Below are 8,385 nucleotides of genomic sequence, written 5' to 3' on the forward strand. Positions count from 1 at the left end.
TTGCTCTCTGTTGGCTTCCAGTTGACAGACTAAGTGAGATCATGCCCCGAAGACCAAATGGCGCAAGAATCCGTCAGAATCTTTTCATTATTGTGGTCTGCTGTTTCATTATCTGTCTAAACGTATGTCCGCATGGAAAAGCTGGAGCTACAGTCAGCATGGAAAGGATGAGTTGGCCACAACAAAAAAGTTGTGACAAAAAAAAATGGAGGTAGTCTGAAGGTCAATTCATTCAAGTGACAATAGTGGCATCTTCCACAAAGAAAAAAAAACGTGAGTGCGTGAAGCGTGAGTATGGCAGTTTTTTTTGGTGTTTTTTTTTTAGGGGCTCAATACACACTCTGCCAGGGGATTTTCCATGCAGTATTCCAAAACAAATGTAATATTGGCAGTGGATCTTGACAAATGGGCCTCAAAACAAATGCATCAAAGGATCCTTCCCACTGTCTTAACTAATTTCACACTCTCTTCGCAATATTATATCTTCTTATGAGCTACAGATCGTCCACATGGGGCTTTTTCGCTTTCCATTCTCTCACTGTGAGCGATTCTATCAGTCAGGTTTGGATGGCAGTATTGTTATGTCTGCAAATTATACGACTACAAAAAAAGCAATGGACCAGACTCATGGAGCATGCCGGCCGGTTGCCTAATGACTCAGGTGCTTGCATTCATGCTGAGAATCGAGGATTATTTTGCACAATATGGGTGGCAATGAAAACTAATTTAAAAAAATTAACCGTGTCGTGACCAGCCACAGATTTGAAAGGATTTTTCAGTCTGAACGTTTCACTGGTGTGTAATAACAATGCCATTCCTCAATGTTTGGAACTCATGAAACAATCGAAAAGTGTAGCTAGTTCGGCACGAGTGTTATATTATTTAATTCCCCAAAAGTGTTATTTCAGGTTATTTGAAACAAATGTTCAGGAATGTTAAGACTCCGTTATTCCCCAACCACTTTGGATTTATGGACAAAATGTCTATTTAAAACAAAATTACAATTTTTAAGACAGCCTGTCAATATTGTCTGTGGTGTGTGTGCGTTGTTGCAACAGTTTCCTCTTGCGCAGATATCAAACAGGAGCTGCAGCGTGCTGGAAAATAGTCCAGTTATGAGTATGATCTCGTTGTTTAAGTTCTCATGCAATTCTCCCGAGAACGCTGACGTGATTCAAAATATTAGGGGAAGGGGGGGGGGCTCCACGTGAGTGACCTCATCCTCACTAGTCCCTCTGCAGAGGTCATGAAAAGCACACACATGATACGAAGCAGCACTTCACCAAACATTAGGCGCGAGTGAATGAACACGAGTGCTGCTCACAAATCAGCGTTCCTCAGCCCAGCAGCCAGTCGGAACATACAGACAGCTCCCGTTGCTATGGGACTTTTCCGTCCCCGGCTGTGGACTTTGGCCAGTCCGCATTAAGAAAAGCAGGCAGCGTATCCTGTCTCCACAATGGAGGATACATTTCAACACACAGTTAAGAGTCCAGATTCCAGAAGTACATATTTGGCCAGTGACAGAGTTTTGATGGTTTGGCCTTCCTACACCACCGCAATGAATTCGGCAGGAAAAAAAATTCAATGTGATTGAAATGTGGACTTTTCAGCAGAAGTCAACAATATTCTGAAGAAGGTTGGCGTATCAATGTCAACATTGACAATCAGTCTTGTAATATAACGGAGTACAAATACTTTGTTACTGCAGTTAAGTAGGATTTTCATGCAGCTATACTTCATTATTGATAGTTCTGCCGACCTTTTATGCAGCAGATGGCGTCCAAGAAAACTAAGGAGGTGAACGAGGAAAACGGTCTTTGCAGGTATGGTTTTTGTACATTAGAGTGAAAGACTCGTCTGACAGGAAGAAGTACCTCTAATGTGTACCTACAGTGATGGAACTATTGGCATTAAAAACAGTAGTAGTAGGCTAAATCCACATTATATTAATCCAGTTCAGTCAAAACGTCCATTTCTTCTTGGCTATCATGAGCTTGGTTAGGCATATGCTTAACAAGATGGCGAGACTCACAGGTGCTATCTAACCACTCAGCCGAAATGCAGATCTTGAACTACACCACCAAAGTCAAATCTCGATTATCAACCTTCTGTACCGCTTATCCTAACTAGGATAAACAAACAAAAATGACGATGAATCCAATGCACCCAATCCAATGTCTTATTGAAACGCGAGTAAACTGAGTTACGAGCTTGGTCGGGGTGGGAATATGTTATACGACTAGATGAATGTGCTGTTATGCTTCTTGCGCACTCGTGCTCTGTATTGTCTGAGCGCTGTCTATTTGCAGACATATGATGGGCCCTTTGCAGACACACAAGGAAGCGCTTGTGTTTCTGTCTGTCCCACATCTGTCACCATGTCGTTGTGTGTGAATAAATCTCACTTTCCAGTGCTATTTAAATGATAAAAATTGCCATCGCCGACCACGAGCATGAAGGCTGATTACTGTCTTTGCTTCAAAGTCACTCCCCTGGAAATCCAAAAAGCCTCTTTGTTTTGTTTGCCTGTCTGCATGAGTTTGCTGCCTTAAAAGAAATGTCACCACTGAAGCCTTTAAAGATGACAAATGATCATTTTCAACTCCGGCTCATTTTCCATTTTTGTTTTAAATAGTGTGGAACACACTATAAGTTTTTCCGTTCATTTTCCGATGCCCAGTGTGAGTGTCCTCACTATTAATTACTTCGACATACGGACAGAAATTACAGGACGTTTATTCCTGAGAAGTGAGTCGACTTTATCAGCAAGACTACAAAAACAATTCATCTGCTTTGTACTACTGTGCCTTCATCTTTTATTTATTTATTTTTTTGCTGAGAAATATACTTTCATGACATCACCTGCCACTGTAATGCAAAATACAGTAAAAAAAAATTACCACATACAAACATGCAGTTCTGATCTTTAACAACATTAGTGGGACTTTTAACATTATATGTCACTCTGGTTCACAGGCGTTCTAAAGCATTAATTTGGCTTGCATCTAACTGAAAATGATGATGTTTATAGGTGCCATCCTTTTGGTCTCATTTCTTATGGATAATTATTGATGACCAAACTGACAGATGTGGGAATTGTGACAAAATTATAGCAAAACCCAATGTTATTTTAGTCGAATGTGGTGTTTAGTACTGTATGTGTTAACATGACCGTTTGTGGAGTACAATTCTAGAGAGAACAAGTTGAAGATAGACAGACAAGTCTGGGCAAAATGGATTGATTTGGCAGATTTATACTCTCCAACTGCGCTGGTTTATTGAGGTGATAATGATAAAATCACATTTGGGAACTCAGAACTTCTTGAAAACCAGTGACTCACCTGCCAACTTTTTGTTTGGATTAGCCAATAAAGCTGCTGGACTTTTCCAAGGAGTGACCTGATAACAATGAAGTAATACTATGTTTTAGGAAGGTTGGCACACAACCACAGTAGTGGATTATTAATAGTGAATACCTATTTTGAGTATAAGCCATTCGCTAGGCTTGTCTAAAATTTAGAAAAATAGGCCTACAGAGGTGACAAGAAGCATATTTTCAATGAAATATTTCCTTTATACAACATAAACAGCTGCGTACTAACCGACCGCCCAACCGACGTACTGCGCTAGTTTGTGTTTTTTAAGAATTTTGTAGGAATTTCCATGTTACCTCGAGCGCGTAGCTTTCAGTGTGGCTACTTTGCGTGACACATTTGCAAACTTTGATAGTACAAAGTGTGACGAAGGTCGCTCAAGCGTGATAAAATATTGCTAAAGCGATGCTTAAAGCAAGCGTATATAATATCCAACAGTTACTTTATACAGTATTTAGAGACCTTCTTGCAAAATATAAAGAAAGAAGATGTATCAATCGATCTGTTTCTATCGCGATAGCGAGCTTGCTAGCTTGCTAGCTAATTGGCAAGCCAGCTGTGCTTGGATACAGTTTTCAGACTTTGACTTTCAATGTAATAACAATTAACCATAAAAGTCACAAAACTGCAAACCAGATAATAAAGATCAAATATGGACATTTTTTTCTTTTCCACTATCTATTCTCAAGCATTCTTGGGTCTTAGCTAAATATTTAGCAAGTCCGTGGCTATGCAAACCGATGTAGTAATGTACACTTAGCAGTGCTGTTTTTTTTCTTTTCTTCCTTTTTCCCTGTTGATTTACATTTAGAAACCTCGTAAAATGTATTTCTTGTAAATAAATTTAAAAAAAAAAAGATAGTGCACCATCTGTTTTCATTTTTCATAACAACATTTTAAATATCACAAAACTGCTAATATATATTTTATTCCTCGAGCCACTTGTAAAGGTTTCCTGGGTTTGTATGCTATTATTTTCAGTCCAAGTGATTTACTAGTAAAGAACAGAAACGAGTTCATATACTTTGTATTTATTTTTTCTTTTTTTCTTTCTGTGAGGTTTTGTTTCATCATATTTTAGACTTAAGTTTTGGGTCAAGGCGGGCACGTCTAAAACTGAAACTTTCCTAAATGAGTCCAGATGCCTTTTTCGACTCCTGCATTTTAAAGCCAACAAAGCAATAGCTGAGGCACATGGGGAAAAAAAAAATATCATGAAAATGTCATAAAAGCTGTTTTCAGTTGCCATTTATCCGTGCAGCTCCTGTGCCAGCAGCGTTGTAATGTGACCTTGTCAAAATGTGCCCTGCTGTCAAACGTTAACGGTGAATGAACCCCACATTTTAAAGTTCATGTCTGTAGTCTTTATTATCCTGTTTAATAACTCTTTGAAATTGTTTTGGATGATGCAACGTCCTTCGCAAACAGCAGCCACTGACAACATTCTGCTTTGGTTGAGTAAAACTGATGCACTGGGATTTCTATTGCAAGTTGAAATTGACGAAAGGTCTGAGTGAGCAACATTTCCATAAAGTAACAGTTTTCCAGGTTTTTTAACAATGCAATTTTTAAAATAAACATTAATAAATAAAGAATATGTTTAACATGATTATAAAATATTTATAGGACATGGAAATTTGTTTTGATTTTTAGCAGAGCAAAAAAAAAAAGAATTATGGTTTATTAAGCTTGTAAATAAAAAAAATACTTTCTGTAAATATGCAGATGAAAGAGTAGATAAAATAATATAATCTAAATACTTTTTTCAAATGTATCTAAAATTAAAAAAAAAAAAAATTCCCACCAGGTACGTTTTGAGAAAGGAAAAAAATGCTGTTATAATAATAATTTATAATAAAATAATTTATGTGAAAGTGCAAATAAAATAAATATGGTTAATATGTACAGTAAATAAGTCAAAATAAATTAAGTGGTTAAATATATTAAATAAATAAATAAAAAAACAATACAATGTGTATATATATATATATATATATATATATATATATATATATATATATATATATATATATATATATATATATATATATATATATATATATATATATACATATATATATATATATATATATATATATACATATATATATATATATATATATGGTTAACATATGCTGTAAAATATATGAATAAAATATAATAATAATATTATTAATTCTTCCTACATGTCACATTTGTAATAAATATGAGTTTTTTTACTGTAAAAGGAATAAATAAATAGATGTTAAATCTAACGTTCTATAGGCAACATTATTGTAATGAGGGAGAAAATCTATAAGTAAAACATCTGTTGTCAAAGCAGAGGGTTTAAATACATTCCTGTCTGTTTTTTTTCTTTCTGTCAAAAGTTTCACTGTGATGATGATTTAAGCTTTCTAGAATGAGGTCTTAACTTTTTCCAGGCCAAACAGTGACCCACTTATAAATGTAAAAAACACAATGTGTGTTCACGAGCACACATTCTTTAATCATCAGGAATTTTAAAAAAATAATTTAAAAAAATGGCGCAGTGGAAAGGTGCTCTTAAATGGTCACAATGACGCCAAAAAAAAGCTTTAAAAAAAATTATGTACTAACATTTTTAATGTATGACCCACGTGTGGAAAGTAAACTTGGGCCTGGATTTAATCAAGCCAGCGTGGCCTCTTGGCCTCTCTGATGTACAAGACCTTGACTCTCACCGTGCCGCATGAAAACTATTACACATGCTCTGACAGATTCTGGAAAAATGGCTGACAGCTGATACTCTGGCGCAAATGAGTGTCAGTTTGGCTGCTTCTTCGGAGGCGATGCGCTGTGTTTGTGCCTTTGCCGCTGTAATAATGTCAGGTTTTGGCTGCGCTAGATCTAATCAGACATTAATGTGGTCAGCAGCATCCGTGATGTTCACGGGCCAAACTCCTTGTCATCGGTGCATTTATCCCACAGGGACAAAGACCACCGTGATGAGATGAAAAGAAACAAACCAAAAAAAAAAGGCCATTTTCATTTTGATTTGACTTCAGTGGACCAAATGAACAGATGTTTCGTTTTTGGCAAGATTGTGTCGATGAAGTCAAAGTGAATCAAATAACAGCTTGAAAAACACTGATGGTAGTGTTGCTGTTAAATCAGTTTTCCCTTAGGAAATAACTGAAATCGGAACTCCCACCATCATAAATGTTAACTGCACCGCAATGTTTTAAGTAACATTTTAACATCCTTAAATGAGCATACAAGTGTAAAAATAAGTTAACCAGATACATGATTTAAAAAAAAGAAAAGAAAAAAAACATCAAAATACAATTACTTACCCTTTGATGCATGTCATAGGAAATACAGACACAAGTTTAATTTGTTCTTCTGTACTGATCCGCATGTTTAAAAAAGGTTTTGACAAATTGCTCCATTATGACTGCAGAAACAAGCATTCATCTCTCCCTAATTTCCTGAGACGGGGACTATATCGGAGATACATCAATGTTTTGGCTTTAGTTAACTCCCATAATAAATGAGATGTATTAAATATCTAAGTGAGGTACGGATCTTACGATGACAGTGTTGTGCTCACGAGGATAGTGAATGTTGCCAGATGAATGTGCTTGGTTGCTACTGCGACTTAGTTGAAACTAACAGCTGAAATATGCTAGCTGGAATGAGCGACAGGTCCCATGAGCTACAAATTAATCTCATGACGCTATTATTTAATTGGCCACGAAGACATAGCAGGCTTTTCCACTCATTTTCCACCTGGTTTACTGTGGCCGCATATGACACATCACCATTGAAGTATTTCCTTGAATGTTGTTATTTCAACAGTGCAAGCAATAAAAGCAGCACGTTTACTGTTTGATGCGAAAACCTATTATCAAAGAATTGATCATAAACATAAAAGAACAGTTTGTCCGGCAAGACAATTGCATTTAAATAATCCATGATGAAGGATAACAGATTACATTTTTCATTTAAAACAGGGATGGGGAATCCCTCAGAGGGCCATTCAAAATTTACAACAAATGATTATTATTATCTATTATGAGCACTTGTGGTTTAAGTTCAAGGATATTGTTTAATGCTTGAGGTTTTATTTGGGCTTAATTGGTTAATTTCTTGTTATTTTACTCTGGCCAAATCAATCTCCATGTTCAGGGGATGTTTGGCATTTTGTATCATTCAGCCCCCGAATTCAGTTCCACTTCGCAACATGAAATTTGGTAGGCATGTGTATCACGAGTAGAAGCCATGCCCCAAAGGGAATTCTTCCATTCTGGTTCAAGGCGGCTATTTGATTTACAGTCCTTATGTAGACAGTGTTACTAATTAAAGTTCCTTATTTTGATTGAGGAGTATTCTGCGTCTTTGCCTTGAATTATATTTTGAGAATTAAAAGAATTTGTGTTCTTGTAGAGTATATAGCCTCTGTATATCAATGTTCTTATTTCATATATTGGCCTATATAGCAGATATCGGCTTTTTCTTTTTTTGCAGCCCCGAATATTGGTATCAGCCCCCAAAATCCCATATCAGATGGGCTCTAGTAATTTGTCAAGGTGATTTGTCAACTTTCTCCCAAATTTGAAATCCATATACAAGACAGATGGGTAATGCTAAATTGAATTGAAAATTTGACTTTTTGATGTAATAACTCTTTAGTCTTGAAGCTCCTGATTCTGGTACAATTCCCAAATTCCCCAAATAGTATGGCCCACAAGTCGTATGAGGTTGATTTTAAAAAATGGACTTTCTATCTGATTTACTGGGTTAATGTTTTTTTTTTTTTTTTTTTCCTCACCAATGAAACGGCAGCCGCTCACCTGCATCTGTGCTCAATATGTTGTTTTGGATATTTAGAAGGGCTTTAACTGCTGCTGTGGGCTGAAGAACGTGTTATGACTCAACTCTCCCATTGGGTTGATCAGCTACGAAACCTTGATCAAGCTCTGATTGATTAATAAAATGTGTCAATGCATGATGAGATGATTTGTGTTTCCTTTTCATCGATGTGGCT

Source organism: Phycodurus eques, chromosome 18, assembly GCF_024500275.1.
Source record: "Phycodurus eques isolate BA_2022a chromosome 18, UOR_Pequ_1.1, whole genome shotgun sequence".
Classification (NCBI taxonomy): Eukaryota; Metazoa; Chordata; class Actinopteri; order Syngnathiformes; family Syngnathidae; genus Phycodurus; species Phycodurus eques.